The sequence below is a fragment of the Aegilops tauschii genome, chromosome 2, assembly GCF_002575655.3.
Source record: "Aegilops tauschii subsp. strangulata cultivar AL8/78 chromosome 2, Aet v6.0, whole genome shotgun sequence".
NCBI lineage: Eukaryota > Viridiplantae > Streptophyta > Magnoliopsida > Poales > Poaceae > Aegilops > Aegilops tauschii.
Genome location: NC_053036.3, coordinates 598,555,656 through 598,571,845, shown reverse-complemented (window position 1 = coordinate 598,571,845; position 16,190 = coordinate 598,555,656). Strand labels below are relative to the sequence as shown.

The following is a 16,190-nucleotide window of genomic DNA, read 5'->3' as shown; positions in this document are numbered from 1 at the left end:
TCTCAACAACTTTTATTCATCATACTCTTTATATTTGAAGCCATTACTCTTCATAAGATCAATATGATCTCTTTATTTATTTTTATTCTTTCTCTTTTCTTTAATTCCCTCAAGATCATAGCAAGATAATCAAGCCCTTGACTCAACACTAATCTTTATTATATATAGCTCACAGACTCGATTACATAGAAGGATCATAAGGCAAAACTCAAAACTAAATCATATCAAAACTTTATTCTACTAGATCAAGATATTACCAAAAGGATCGAACTAAGAAAAAATGGTAAAGATAGGAGTGTGATGGTGATACGATACCGGGGCACCTCCCCCAAGCTTGGCAGTTGCCAAGGGGAGTGCCCATACCCATGTGATTATATCTCTTTCCTCGGGGGTGGTGATGATGGACTTGTTGATGATGACAATTGTGCCTTCAGCTTTTTCATATTATAATTGAGAAGAGCAATTACCTCCTTTAAATCATCGACCTCCGATTCCAGCTTCAAGATCTTGTCACATAAATCCCCTTTGCTTTTCTGCCGAAAACGAGAAGGAATAGATCGGTTGTTAGACAGTTTAGCCCTCTTAGGGAGACTAGACTTCTTGAACTTCACGTGCATATCCCCAGGTTGAGGTAGAGGAACATCCTCCTCCTCTGAACTTGAATCATTGATCCTCCTCAAATGAGCATCCTCCTCATCATCCGTAGTTCGACAACAAGGAGATAGGTCCTCATAGGTCTTTGGGTCAGCAATGAGATGTGAGACATAGCTCTCTCCGTCGGAGTCCTGAGATGACATCCTGCTCTAAATCTGCTATAGAAACAGCTCAAAACAAAAACACAGGATATTTGCGTGGTACGGTGGTCAAAACCTTCGGGAGATTATATAATGAATTTTTACCGACCAAAAGAAGTATCGTGCAAGAAAACGGAGTCCGGAGAGCACACGAGGTGCCCACGAGGCAGGGGGGCGTGCCCAGGGGGTAGGGCGCGCCCTCCACCCTCGTGGACTCCTCGTGTCCTTCCCGAACTACTTCTTATTTTCCTATTTTCTTAAATATTCCAAAACGGCGAAAAATTACCATTAGAACTGTTTTGGAGTCGGTTTACTTACCGTACCACATACCTATTCCTTTTCGGAGTCCGAAACATTCTGGAAAGTGTCCCTTATGTATTCCTCCGGGGTTACGGTTTCAATAACATTGGTTTCAACATTTATAGGATTACCTGAGATGTAATGTTTGATTCTTTGACCGTTCACCACCTTTGGATTTGTGCCTTCGAAGTTGTTGATTTTTATGGCACCGGAACGATAGACCTCCTCGATAACGTAAGGACCTTCCCATTTAGAGAGAAGTTTTCCTGCAAAAAATCTTAAACGAGAGTTGAATAGAAACACATAATCACCTACATTAAACTCACGCTTTTGTATCCTTTTGTCATGCCATCTTTTAACCTTTTATTTGAACAGTTTGGCATTCTCATAGGCCTGGGTTCTCCATTCATCAAGTGAGCTAATGTCAAATAGCCTCTTCTCACCGGCAAGTTTGAAATCATAATTGAGCTCTTTAATGGCCCAATATGCCTTATGTTCTAGTTCGAGAGGTAAGTGACATGCTTTTCCATAAACCATTTTATACGGAGACATACCCATAGGATTTTTATATGCAGTTCTATAGGCCCATAATGCATCATCAAGTTTCTTGGACCAATTCTTTCTAGATCTATTAACAGTCTTTTGCAAAATTAATTTGAGCTCTCTATTACTAAGTTCTACTTGACCACTAGACTGTGGGTGATATGGAGATGCAATTCTATGATTAACGTCATACTTAGCAAGCATTTTACGAAAAGCACCATGAATAAAATGTGAACCACCATCCGTCATTAAGTATCTAGGGACTTGCTACGTCTTGAGCTTGCGTTGGTTTTCCCCGAAGAGGAGAGGATGATGCAGGAGAGTAGCGTAAGTATTTCCCTCAGTTTTTGAGAACCAAGGTATCAATCCAGTAGGAGGCCACGCGCAAGTCCCTCATACCTACACAAAGCAAATAACTCCTCGCAACCAACGCGAATAGGGGTTGTCAATCCCTTCACGGTCACTTACGAGAGTGAGATCTGATAGAGATGATAGATAATATTTTTGGTATTTTTTGGGTGTAAAGATGCAAAGTAAAATAAAAGGTAAAGTAAAGAGCAAAGAAATAATAAAGCGTAGGAAGATTAATATGATGAAAATAGACCCGGGGGCCATAGATTTCACTAGTGGCTTCTCTCAAGAGCATAAGTATTTTACGGTGGGTGAGCGAATTACTGTTGAGCAATTGACAGAATTGAGCATAGTTATGAGAATATCTAGGTATGATCATGTATATAGGCATCACGTCCGAGACAAGTAGACCGACTCCTGCCTGCATCTACTACTATTACTCCACTCATCGACCGCTATCCAGCATGCATCTAGAGTATTAAGTTAATGAAAACAGAGTAACGCCTTAAGTAAGATGACATGATGTAGAGGAATAAATTCATGCAATATGATAAATAACCCATCTTGTTATCCTCGATGGCAACAATACAATACGTGCCTTGCAACCCTTTCTGTCACTGGGTAAGGACACCGCAAGATCGAACCCAAAGCTAAGCACTTCTCCCATTGCAAGAACTACCAATCTAGTTGGCCAAACCAAACGGATAATTCGAAGAGACTTGCAAAGATAACTCAATCATACATAAAAGAATTCAGAGAAGATTCAAATATTGTTCATAGATAATCTTGATCATAAACCCACAATTCATCGGTCTCAAAAAACACACCGCAAAAAGAAGATTACATCAAATAGATCTCCACGAGAGAGGGGGAGAACATTGTATTGAGATCCAAAAAGAGAGAAGAAGCCATCTAGCTACTAGCTATGGACCCGAAGGTCTGAAGTAAACTACTCACACTTCATCGGGGAGGCTATGGTGATGATGTAGAAGCCCCCCGTGGTGGAATCCCCTTCCGGCGGAGCTCCAGAACAGGCCACAAGATGGGATCTCGTGGATACAGAAAGTTGCAGCGGTGGAATTAGGTTTTTGGCTCCGTATCTGATCTGTCGGGGGTACGTAGGTATATATAGGAGGAAGGAGTACGTCGGTGGAGCTTCGGGGGGCCCACGAGGTAGGGGGGGCGCGCCCTAGGGGGCGCCCTCCACCCTCGTGGCCGCCTCCCTCCTTTCTTGGCCGAGGGTCCAAGTCTCCTGGATCTTATCTGATGAGAAAATCACGTTCCCGAAGGTTTCATTCCGTTTGGACTCCGTTTGATATTCCGTTTCTTCGAAACACTGAAATAGGCAAAAAACAGCAATTCTGGGCTGGGCCTCCGGTTAATAGGTTAGTCCCAAAAGTAATATAAAAGTGGAAAGTAAAGCCCAATATAGTCCAAAACAATAGATAATATAGCATGGAGCAATCAAAAATTATAGATACGTTGGAGATGTATCAGGCATCCCCAAGCTTAATTCCTGCTCGTCCTCGAGTAGGTAAATGATAAAAAAGAATTTTTGATGCGGAGTGCTACTTGGCATAATTTCAATGTAACTCTTCTTAATTGTGGTATGAATATTCAGATCCAAATGATTCAAGATAAAAGCTTATAAAACATAAAAATAATAATACTTCGAAGCATACTAACAAATAATCATGTCCTATCAAAATAGCATAGCCAAAGAAATCTTATCCCTACAAAATCATATAGTTAGGCCATGCTTCATTTTCATTGCACAAAATACTCCCATCATGCACAACCCCGATGACGAGCCGAGCAATTGGTTCGTACTTTTTAACGCGCTTAAGCTTTTTCAACTCTTACGCAATACATGAGCGCAAGCCATGGACATAGCACTATGGTGGTATATGGTGGTGGTTGTGAGGACAAAAAAGGGAGAAGATAGTCTCACATCAACTAGGCGTATTAATGGGCTATGGAGATGCCCATCAATAGATATCAATGTGAGTGAGTAGGGATTGCCATGCAACGGATGCACTAGAGCTATAAATATATGAAAGCTCAACGAAGGGAACTAAGTGGGTGTGCATCCAACTTGCTTGCTCACGAAGACCTAGGGCACTTTGAGGAAGCCCATCTTTGGAATATACAAGCCAAGTTCTATAATGAAAAATTTGAAGGAAATATGCCCTAGAGGCAATAATAAAGTTATTATTTATTTCCTTATATCATGATAAATGTTTATTATTCATGCTAGAATTGTATTAACCGGAGACATAATACATGTGTGAATACATAGACAAACAGAGTGTCACTAGTATGCCTCTACTTGACTAGCTCCTTGATCAAAGATGGTTATGTTTCCTAACCATAGACATGAGTTGTTATTTGATTAATGGGATCACATCATTAGGAGAATGATGTGATTGACTTGACCCATTCCGTTAGCTTAGCACTTGATCGTTTAGTATATTGTTATTGCTTTCTTCATGACTTATACATGTTCCTATGACTATGAGATTATGCAACTCCCGTTTACCGGAGGAACACTTTGTGTGCTACCAAACGTCACAACGTAACTGGGTGATTATAAAGGTGCTCTACAGGTGTCTCCGAAGGTACTTGTTGGGTTGGCGTATTTCGAGATTAGGATTTGTCACTCCGATTGTCGGAGAGGTATCTCTGGGCCCACTCGGTAATGCACATCACTTAAGCCTTGCAAGCATTGCAACTAATAAGTTAGTTGTGGGATGATGTATTACGGAACGATTAAAGAGACTTGCCAGTAACGAGATTGAACTAGGTATTGAGATACCGACGATCGAATCTCGGGCAAGTAACATACCGATGACAAAGGGAACAACGTATGTTGTTATGCCGTCTGACCGGTAAAGATCTTCGTAGAATATGTGGGAGCCAATATGAGCATCCAGGTTCCACTATTGGTTATTGACCGAAGACGTGTCTCGGTCATGTCTACATAGTTCGCGAACCCGTAGGGTCCGCACGCTTAACGTTATGATGACAGTTATATTATGAGTTTATATGTTTTGATGTACCGAAGATTGTTCGGAGTCCCGGATGTGATCACGAACATGACGAGGAGTCTCGAAATGGTCGAGACATGAAGATTGATATATTGGAAGCCTATGTTTGGATATCAGAAGTGTTCCGGGTGAAATCGGGATTTTACCGGAGTACCGGGAGGTTACCGGAACCCCCCGGGAACTTAATGGGCCTTAGTGGGCCTTGGTGGAAGAGAGGAGAGGAGGCCAGGGTAGGGCCGCGCGCCCCTCCCCCCCAGTCCGAATAGGACAAGGAGAAGGGGGCGCCCCCCCTTTCCTTCCTCCCCTCCACCTCTTCCCCCTCTCTCTCCTAGTCCAACAAGGAAAAGGGGGGAGTCCTACTCCCGGTAGGAGTAGGACTCCTCCGGCGCGCCTCTCCCCTTGGCCGGCCGCACCCCCCTTGCTCCTTTATATACGGGGGCAGGGGGCACCTCTAAACACACAAGTTGATTAGTTGATCTCTCCCAACCGTGTGCGGTGCCCCCCTCCACCATAGTCCACCTCGATAATAATGTAGCGGTGCTTAGGCGAAGCCCTGCGTCGGTAGAACATCAACATCGTCACCACGCCGTCGTGCTGACGAAACTCTCCCTCAACACTCGGCTGGATCGGAGTTCGAGGGACGTCATCGAGCTGAACGTGTGCTGAACTCGGAGGTGCCGTACGTTCGGTACTTGATCGGTCGGATCGTGAAGACGTACGACTACATCAACCGCGTTGTGCTAACGCTTCCGCTTTCGGTCTACGAGGGTACATGGACAACACTCTCCCCTCTCGGTGGTATGCATCACCATGATCTTGCGTGTGCGTAGGAATTTTTTTGAAATTACTACGTTCCCCAACAGTGGCATCTGAGCCTGGTTTTATGCGTAGATGTCATATGCACGAGTAGAACACAAGTGAAGTGTGGGCGATATAAGTCATACTGCTTACTAGCATGTCATACTTTGGTTCGGCGGTATTGTGAGATGAAGCGGCCCGGACCGACATTACGCGTACGCTTACGCGAGACTGGTTTCACCGCCACGAGCACTCATTGCTTAAAGGTGACCGGCGGGTGTCTGTCTCTCTCACTTTAGTTGAACCGAGTGTGGCTACGCCCGGTCCTTGCGAAGGTTAAAACAGCACCAACTTGACAAACTATCGTTGTGGTTTTGATGCGTAGGTAAGAACGGTTCTTGCTAAGCCCGTAGCAGCCACGTAAAACTTGCAACAACAAAGTAGAGGACGTCTAACTTGTTTTTGCAGGGCATGTTGTGATGTGATATGGTCAAGACATGATGCTAAATTTTATTTTATGAGATGATCATGTTTTGTAACCGAGTTATCGGCAACTGGCAGGAGCCATATGGTTGTCGCTTTATTGTATGCAATGCAATCACCCTGTAATGCTTTACTTTATCACTAAGCGGTAGCGATAGTCGTAGAAGCATAAGTTTGGCGAGACGACAATGATGCTACGATGGAGATCAAGGTGTCGCGCCGGTGACGATGGTGATCATGACGGTGCTTCGGAGATGGAGATCACAAGCACAAGATGATGATGGCCATATCATATCACTTATATTGATTGCATGTGATGTTTATCTTTTATGCATCTTATCTTGCTTTGATTGACGGTAGCATTATAAGATGATCTCTCACTAAATTATCAAGTATAAGTGTTCTCCCTGAGTATGCACCGTTGCGAAAGTTCTTCGTGCTAAGACACCACGTGATGATCGGGTGTGATAGGCTCTACGTTCAAATACAACGGGTGCAAAATAGTTGCACACGCGGAATACTCAGGTTAAACTTGATGAGCCAAGCATATAACAGATATGGCCTCGGAACACGGAGACCGAAAGGTCGAGCGTGAATCATATAGTAGATATGATCAACATAGTGATGTTCACCATTGAAACTACTCCATCTCACGTGATGATCGGACATGGTTTAGTTGATTTGGATCATGTGATCACTTAGAAGATTAGAGAGATGTCTATCTAAGTGGGAGTTCTTAAGTAATATGATTAACTGAACTTTAATTTATCATGAACTTAGTCCTGGTAGTATTTTGCAAATTATGTTGTAGATCAATAGCTCGCGTTGTTGCTTTCATATGTTAATTTTGATATGTTCCTAGAGAAAACTGTGTTGAAAGATGTTAGTAGCAATGATGCGGATTGGATCCGCGATCTGAGGATTGTCCTCATTGCTGCATAGAAGAATTATGTCCTTGATGCACCGCTAGATGACAAACCTATTGCAGGAGCAGATGCAGACGTTATGAACGTTTGGCTAGCTCAAAATGATGATTACTTGATAGTTTAGTGCACCATGCTTAACGACTTAGAATCGGTACTTCAAATACGTTTTGAACGTCATGGACCATATGAGATGTTCTAGGAGTTGAAGTTAATATTTCAAGCAAATACCCGAGTTGAGAGATATGAAGTTTCCAACATGTTCTATAGCTAAAAGATGGAGGAGAATTGCTCAACTAGTGAGCATGTGCTCAGATTGTCTGGGTACTACAATCGCTTGAATCAAGTGGGAGTTAATCTTCCAGATAAGATAGTGATTGACAGAATTCTCTAGTCACTATCACCAAGTTACTAGAACTTAGTGATGAACTATAATATGCAAGGGATGACGAAAACAATTCCCAAGCTCTTTGCGATGCTAAAATCGGCGAAGGTAGAAATCAAGAAAAACATCAAGTGTTGATGGTTGACAAGACCACTAGTTTCAAGAAAAAGGGCAAAGGGAAGAAGGGGAACTTTAAGAAGAACGGCAAGCAAGTTGCTGCTCAAGTGAAAAAGCCCAAGTCTGGACCTAAGCCTGAAACTAAGTGCTTCTACTGCAAAGGGACTGGTCACTGGAAGCAGAACTACCCCAAGTATTTGGCGGATAAGAAGGATCGCAAAGTGAACAAAGGTATATTTGATATGCATGTTATTGATGTGTACTTTACTAGTGTTTATAGCAACCCCTCAGTATTTGATACTAGTTCAGTTGCTAAGATTAGTAACTCAAAACAGGAGTTGCAGAATGAACAGAGACTAGTTAAGGGTGAAGTGATGATGTGTGTTGGAAGTGGTTCCAAGATTGATATGATCATCATCGGACACTCCCTATACTTTCGGGATTAGTGTGGAACCTAAATAAGTGTTATTTGGTGTTTGCATTGAGCATGAATATGATTTGATCATGTTTATTGCAATACGGTTATTCATTTAAGTTAGAGAATAATTGTTGTTCTGTTTACATGAATAAAACCTTATATGGTTACACACCCAATGAAAATGGTTCATTGGATCTCGATCGTAGTGATACACATATTCATAATATTGAAGCCAAAAGATGCAAAGTTAATAATGATAGTGCAGCTTATTTGTGGCACTGCCGTTTAGGTCATATTGGTGTAAAGCGCATGAAGAAACTCCATGCTGATGGGCTTTTTGAATCACTTGATTATGAATCACTTGATGCTTGCGAACCATGCCTCTTGGGCAAGATGACTAAAACGCCGTTCTCCAGAACAATGGAGTGAAGCAACAGATTTGTTGGAAATCATACATACTGATGTATGTGGTCCGATGAATATTGAGGCTCGCAGCGGGGATCGTTATTTTCTGACCTTCATAGATGATTTGAGCAGATATGGGTATATCTACTTGATGAAACATAAGTCTGAAACATTTGAAAAGTTCATATAATTTCAGAGTGAAGTGGAAAGTCATCGTAACAAGAAAATAAAGTTTCTACGATCTGATCGTGGAGGAGAATATTTGAGTTACGAGTTTGGTCTTCAATTAAAACAATGTGGAATAGTTTCACAAAATCATGCCACCCGGAACACCACAGCGTAATGGTGTGTCCGAACGTCGCAACCGTACTTTATTAGATATGGTGCGATCTATGATGTCTCTTACCGATCTACCACTATCGTTTTGGGGTTATGCATTAGAGACAACTACATTCACGTTAAATAGGGCACCATCTAAATCCATGGGGACGACACCGTATGAACTGTGGTTTGGCGAGAAACCTAAGCTGTCGTTTCTTAAAGTTTGGGGTTGCGATGCTTATAAGAAAAAGTTCCATCCTGATAAGCTCAAACCCAAATCGGAGAAATGTGTCTTCATAGGATACCCAAAGGAGACAGTTGGGTACACCTTCTATCACAGATCCGAAGGCAAGATATTCGTTGCTAAGAATGGATCCTTTCTAGAGAAGGAGTTTCTCTCGAAAGAAGTGAGTGGGAGGAAAGTAGAACTTGATGAGGTAACTGTACTTGCTCCCTTATTGGAAAGTAGTTCATCACAGAAATCTGTTCCTGTGACTACTACACCAACTAGTGAGGAAGCTAATGATGATGATCATGTAACTTCAGATCAAGTTACTACCGAACCTCGTAGGTAAACCAGAGTGAGATCCGCACCAGAGTGGTACGGTAATCCTGTTCTGGAGGTCATGTTACTTGACCATGACGAACCTACGAACTATGAGGAAGCGATGATGAGCCCAGATTCCGCAAAAATGGCTTGAGGCCATGAAATCTGAGATGGGATCCATGTATGAGAACAAAGTATGGACTTTGGTTGACCTGCCCGATGATCAGCAAGCCATAGAAAATAAATGGATCTTCAAGAGGAAGACGGACGCTGATAGTAGTGTTACTATCTACAAAGCTAGACTTGTCAAAAAAAGGTTTTTGACAAAGTTCAAGGTGTTGACTACGATGAGATTTTCTCACTCGTAGCGATGCTTAAGTCTGTCCGAATCATGTTAGCAAATTGCCACATTTTATGAAATCTGGCAAATGGATGACAAAACTATATTCCATAATGGATTTCTTAAAGAAGAGTTGTATATGATGCAACCAGAAGGTTTTGTCAATCCTAAAGGTGCTAACAAAATATGCAAGCTCCAACGATCCATCTATGGACTCGTGCAAGCATCTCGGAGTTGGAATATACGCTTTGATAAGTTGATCAAAGCATATAGTTTTAATACAGACTTGCGGTGAAGCCTGTATTTACAAGAAAGTGAGTGGGAGCACTACAACATTTCTGATAAGTATATGTGAATGACATATTGTTGATCGGAAATAATGTAGAATTATTCTGCAAAGCATAAAGGAGTGTTTGAAAGGAGTTTTTCAAAGAAAGACCTCGGTGAAGCTGCTTACATATTGAGCATCAAGATCTATAGAGATAGATCAAGACACTTGATAAGTTTTTTCAATAAGTACATACCTTGACAAGATTTTGAAATAGTTCAAAATGGAACAGTAAAGAAAGAGTTCTTGCCTGTGTTACAAGGTGTGAAATTGAGTAAGACTCAAAGCCCGACCACGGCAGAAGATAGAAAGAGAAAGAAAGTCATTCCCTATGCCTCAGCCATAGGTTCTATAAAGTATGCCATGCTGTGTACCAGATCTATTGTATACCCTACACTGATTTTGGCAAGGGAGTACAATAGTGATCTAGGAGTAGATCACTGAACAACGGTCAAAATTATCCTTAGTGGAATAAGGATATGTTTCTCGATTATGGAGGTGACAAAAGGTTCGTCGTAAAGGGTTACGTCGATACAAGTTTTGGCACTGATCCAGATGACTCTAAGTCTTAATCTGGATACATATTGAAAGTGGGAACAATTAGCTAAAGTAGCTCCGTACAGAGCATTGTAGACATAGAAATTTGCAAAATACATACGGATCTGAATTTGACAGACCCGTTGACTAAAATTATCTCACAAGCAAAACATGATCACACCTTAGTACTCTTTGGGTGTTAATCACATAGCAATGTGAACTAGATTACTGACTCTAGTAAACCCTTTGGGTGTTGGTCACATGTCGATGTGAACTATGGGTGTTAACCACATAAAGATGTGAACTATTGATGTTAAATCACATGGCGATGTGAACTAGATTATTGACTCTAGTGCAAGTGGGAGACTGAAGGAAATATGCCCTAGAGGCAATAATAAAGTTATTATTTATTTTCTTATATCATGATAAATGTTTATTATTCATGCTAGAATTGTATTAACCGGAAACATAATACATGTGTGAATACATAGACAAACAGAGTGTCACTAGTATGCCTCTACTTGACTAGCTCGTTGATAAAGATGGTTATGTTTCCTAACCATAGACATGAGTTGTTATTTGATTAACGGGATCACATCATTAGGACAATGATGTGATTGACTTGACCCATTCCGTTAGCTTAGCACTTGATCGTTTAGTATGTTGCTATTGCTTTCTTCATGACTTATACATGTTCCTATGACTATGAGATTATGCAACTCCCGTTTACCGGAGGAACACTTTGTGTGCTACCAAACGTCACAACGTAACTGGGTGATTATAAAGGTGCTCTACAGGTGTCTCCGAAGGTACTTGTTGGGTTGGCGTATTTCGAGATTAGGATTTGTCACTCCGATTGTCGAAGAGGTATCTCTGGGCCCACTCGGTAATGTACATCACTTAAGCCTTGCAAGCATTGCAACTAATGAGTTAGTTGCGGGATGATGTATTACGGAACGAGTAAAGAGACTTGCCAGTAACGAGATTGAACTAGGTATTGAGATACCGACGATCGAATCTCGGGCACACTACTAGGAAAATGGTTATACGTAGAACTTTACCAGTAGCGTGTGTTTGGGACCGCACGCTACTGGTACATACCAGTAGCGCTTGGTAGAAAACGCGCTGCTGATATTAGTTAGCAGCAGCGTGTGTTTTTCAGGGGCGCGCTACTGGTAAGTGTGCCACACCACACCCTCAGGACAGACCATAGTAGTAGCGTGGGGTATAAAAACCGCACTATTACTAAATTGGTAGTAGTAGCGCGGATGTGCAACCCCGCGCTATTACTATGAATAGATAGGATCAGCTAGTCAGCTCACTTAGTAGTAGAGTTCGTTCCTGAGGCCGCGCTACCATCAGGAACTTAGTGATAGCGCGGCTCACGGGTATGCGCTACAACTAAGCGCACACCTCCCTCTCTGCCTTATCCCCCCTCTCTCGTCACGTTCTCTCCCCTTCCTCCCTCTCCACAACCAGTGATTCGCCGCTGCCGTCACCTCTGCCGCCGGCGTCAAGCCTCCAGGGAGCGAGCCCTTCCAGCTACCCATCAGACACACACGCGCGGCCCCCGTTCCCCCTCACGGGCCCCGCGTCTCCCTCGAGGCGAGACGAATCGCGCCCGCCCGCCCGCCTAGGGTTTCCGCCGCTGCCGGAGAGGGAAGGGGAGGGGGTGAGGAACTGAACCGGAGCAAGATGGTACGTGCGCTCGCCTTTCGATCTCTCTCTCTCGATTTGATCCCTACTCGAGCTTTGGATTCATCTAGGAAGGCCCGTTTCTTAATCGCGTGGCTCATGATCCGATTGGATGATTCGGCAGGCCGGACGGCTCCTCGGGCAGCTCCTCGTCATGGGCGGCGCCGTCGTCCGCAGGGCCGTGGTCCAGGCCTACCGCCAGGCAATCGTCAGTGAGTGCCCCCTCTCCCTCTCCCTCTCCCCCCTGCAAAAATATTTGTTCCCTGCTTCCCTTCCTTTGCCCCTGACAATGTGAATGAATCCATGGTGGTACTGTATTTGTTTGCCGGGAAGGATAGTTGTAGCGGGAGAAATTTTGCAGCTCTTCCTAGATGGCTGAGTATCTAGCTCACAGCGTCCATGGAAAAAGATGCTTTCTTTTACCCCTTTTATTTAAACATGTTCTAGTGTTCCTTGCTGTCCGAAACTGAGTGGTGGTGGTGATGAGATTTGTTTTAGACTTGATGGGCATAATCTTCAATCTGGAATGCTACACTACCAAAAATGTATGTATTTTATACCTGATTTACCTGATCATGCTCAAGCACCAATCTGAGTATATACCTGATTTACCTCTGACGGAAATAGTTTTAGTCTCTGCTCTATGTATTTTATACTGCAGTAAATTAGCATTGTTAATTGAAAAATACTTGTACTACGGAGTGGGAGATGGGGCTACACAAGCACCAATTCATACATGCATGCATACTGTACCAATCTCGTTCATCAATTATGTGACCAAATAGTGTTTCTGAAAATTTACATACTGTACAAGCACACATGGTGTTTTCTGAAACCTTAACCAATTATTTGGATGCTACATGTTGATTTTCCAGGTTATGAAGATGTGTCCATCCGGAGCCATTAAAACAATATGCTACATATACTGGGTAGATATCTCTGATTATTCCGTTATTATGGCGGGCAAGGAGAAACAATATGTACCGTGTAGTATGCTGAAGTATGTGCCATCCCTGATGCAGAGTAATCCATTGGAGTTTTTGCAATTCTTGCTCTATTCGGCTTTGAGTTCGAGTTCGCTAATCTTGTGTTCTGTTTTCTCTGTATTAAATAAAGTGGTTGAGGATATTCAACAAATTGGTGTCGCAGGTTCTCAGTTCATGGAATCATTGGTTGGATCTTCTTCCAATGCCACAACACGTGGATGGACACTGTAGAAAAAATATGTGAGGCGTTTTGCTGCAATCTATCCATACTGCCCAGCGCATGTTGTAAGTGAAGTTTCCTATGGGATTGCTAACAGTTTAGGTGAGCGTAATTGTCGCAGTTTATTCTGTCCCTAAAACAGATGTAGATGAAGAATTAATATGTTGTTGCAGAGAAGATAGATAATGTGGTGTCTGAGTTGTAGCCTAGAAGCAGACACATAGTCCACGAACAACATATTAATTTTTCCTTAAGAACGTTGCAACTGTCATCTGGATTGCGACAAATTTATCCGAGTTGATACTAACTCCATCCTTGGTTTCATCATATATGTTTAGGTGTTTACTTCTTTTTCTACAACCACCAGCACTCAAATTTCCCATCTAGACATGTGTGTACTCCATGTTTCATTGAATAAACAAAAGAACCATAGACTCACTGGCAGGTTCCTTATCTTTCTTTTTGTTGAGAAGGAGTTCATGATTATGATAGAACTTGGCAAGCTTCATTGATAATGACAAGTATTGTTAGATGCAATTCAGGAATATATCTTGACCGAGTGAATTTTCTTAGATTATGGCATTATGCACTCCTATACTTTTAAGGATTTGGTTTTCCCAACATTACACGCTATACATGCATGTTTGTCACCTGCACCTAATTCACATACTGTATGCGTTGCCACTTGGCACTTCTACCCTTTTTCTATTCTACATATCGTGTAGCTATTGTTTTCTAAATTTTCCATGTATGCAGATAGCAGCCAATTAATAGAAGCTATAACTACAAAAGTAACAGCAGCCTGTTGGTACTCTTTTATGATGTCTACTTCCGACTGAATATTGGTTGGCATTACAAAGCTAGGTAACATTTATATCTTCACTACTCACACCATTTTTAATATAGATCCAATATTTTTGCATCTCAAATTTCTCTTAGCTTACATCTAGAGATACTTTAAAGAAAAGTCTTCTCTTTCTTGCTATGTATCTTATGACACCATGGAAATTGATCCCGCTACAAATTTTTTCATATATGAGCTCTTTGTTGGCCGAATTTGGCAGCGCGGATACTGCAAAAAAAGATACTGCTCCATCTTTTTTTTATGTAAAGAGTTGGTGTTTTCACATACCTGTTTATATTCTAGTAGATATTGATCTCTGTGATCGAAGTGTGTCTGTTTAATACCTCTAAAATCAACAATTGATACTTCTTGGTGCAGCATCGTAGCTTTATTTTTACACGATCAGATTACCTTTGGTATGCAGCATGCATCCAAACTATGTTGTATATCTACAGTAGTAAATGTATCATCTTAATAGTGTATTGAAGCTATATTACTTCGTAGCTTGAATTTTAGGATTTCTCTATGGTTAATATAAGTTATGTAAAGCAATGTTTACCTGGAAGTGTAACTATAGTGCCATTCTTATCCTTTAATGTACAGCCCATTGTTCTTATTGATGAATATTGTTACCCACATTATCCTGACCCATATAATGATCTTTAGGATTCATGTTTTTTTTTTCTTTTTTCTTTAGGATTCATGTTTTTTTTCTTGTTATTATGCATTACTATGAGTTTGTTGTATTGACATTCCTTGCAACTTCAGGCACCTGAGCTATTTACAGAAGGAGGGGATCCGACCTTCTTCATGTCCCGCGGCAGTGTCTTCCTTTGATTCGTTCGTGCAACAAGGAGGGGATCTGGCCTTCTTCACGTCTCGTGCAACAAGTAAGGACTAGCCTCCGGCTGTTACTATTGATGCATGTGCATGTGCTAAAAAGAAAGAAAATACCTAGCGGGATTTGAACGTTGACGCGTACTAACAAGTTTTCACTTTCCTGATTTGGCCGTAGGGGTGATGGACATTGACTACGACAGCCTGGTGGGCATCGTGCTCTTCAACCACTCATAGGTGGACTTCGCCGTGAAGCCTGGCGACCACGCCGCACGGATGATCGTCGATGTGATCCCGACGCCGGATGTCGCCGAGGTGGAGGACCTCGATGCCATCGTTCAGGGTGAGGGAGGATTTGGGTCCGCCGGCGTCTGCACTCCGAGCCTTGCTAGATACATGTAGAGAAGTGGTCTGTTTAGGCTGGTGGTGGAACATTAGGGAAGGTACCCACCTTTGGTTGTGTGCGTTTAATTTATTTTGCACTGGACGTGTCCCTGATTTCTATCTATGAATAACGTATGTAATTTTTATTTTTTTAATTCATAATTTGTTAGTAGTAGCGCTGGGAGAAAACTACACGCTACTAGTAGCTAGCATAGTAGTAGCGCCTGGTATACTAGAAGCGCTACTGCTATTTTGTTAGTAGTAGCGCGGGTTCAAATAGTAGTAGTGCGGATGGCACCGCGCTACTACTAACTATTTTAGCTGTAGCGCGGGGTAAAAAACGCGCTACTGCTAAAAGTTAGCTGTAGCGTCGTAGTAGTAGCGCGGGAACCCACGCTACTGGTATGCAAAAAACCTACGCTACTGGTAGTGTTTTTCCTAGTAGTGGCAAGTAACATACCGATGACAAAGGGAACAACGTATGTTGTTATGCGGTCTGACCGATAAAGATCTTCATAGAATATGTGGGAGCCAATATGAGTATCCAGGTTCCGCTATTGGTTATTGACCGGAGACGTGTCTCGGTC

The 16,190-nt window shown here is 42.2% G+C and overlaps 1 long non-coding RNA gene across 3 annotated transcripts; it reads left to right on the top strand.

Annotated features, from left to right (window-relative positions):
- The first annotated feature begins 12,021 nt into the window (after window positions 1-12,021).
- LOC109753106 (uncharacterized) lies at window positions 12,022-15,778 on the top strand. Of its 3 annotated transcripts, none has more exons than XR_002230404.4 (7): window positions 12,022-12,335; window positions 12,457-12,544; window positions 13,208-13,332; window positions 13,449-13,640; window positions 14,295-14,402; window positions 15,151-15,272; window positions 15,398-15,778. It is a non-coding gene; the product is annotated as an uncharacterized lncRNA (long non-coding RNA). The 3 variants fall into 3 exon arrangements; XR_006670671.2 differs by having other exon boundaries at window positions 12,023-12,335; window positions 13,482-13,603; XR_002230402.4 differs by having other exon boundaries at window positions 12,026-12,335; window positions 13,482-13,640.
- The last annotated feature ends 412 nt before the right edge of the window (window positions 15,779-16,190 follow it).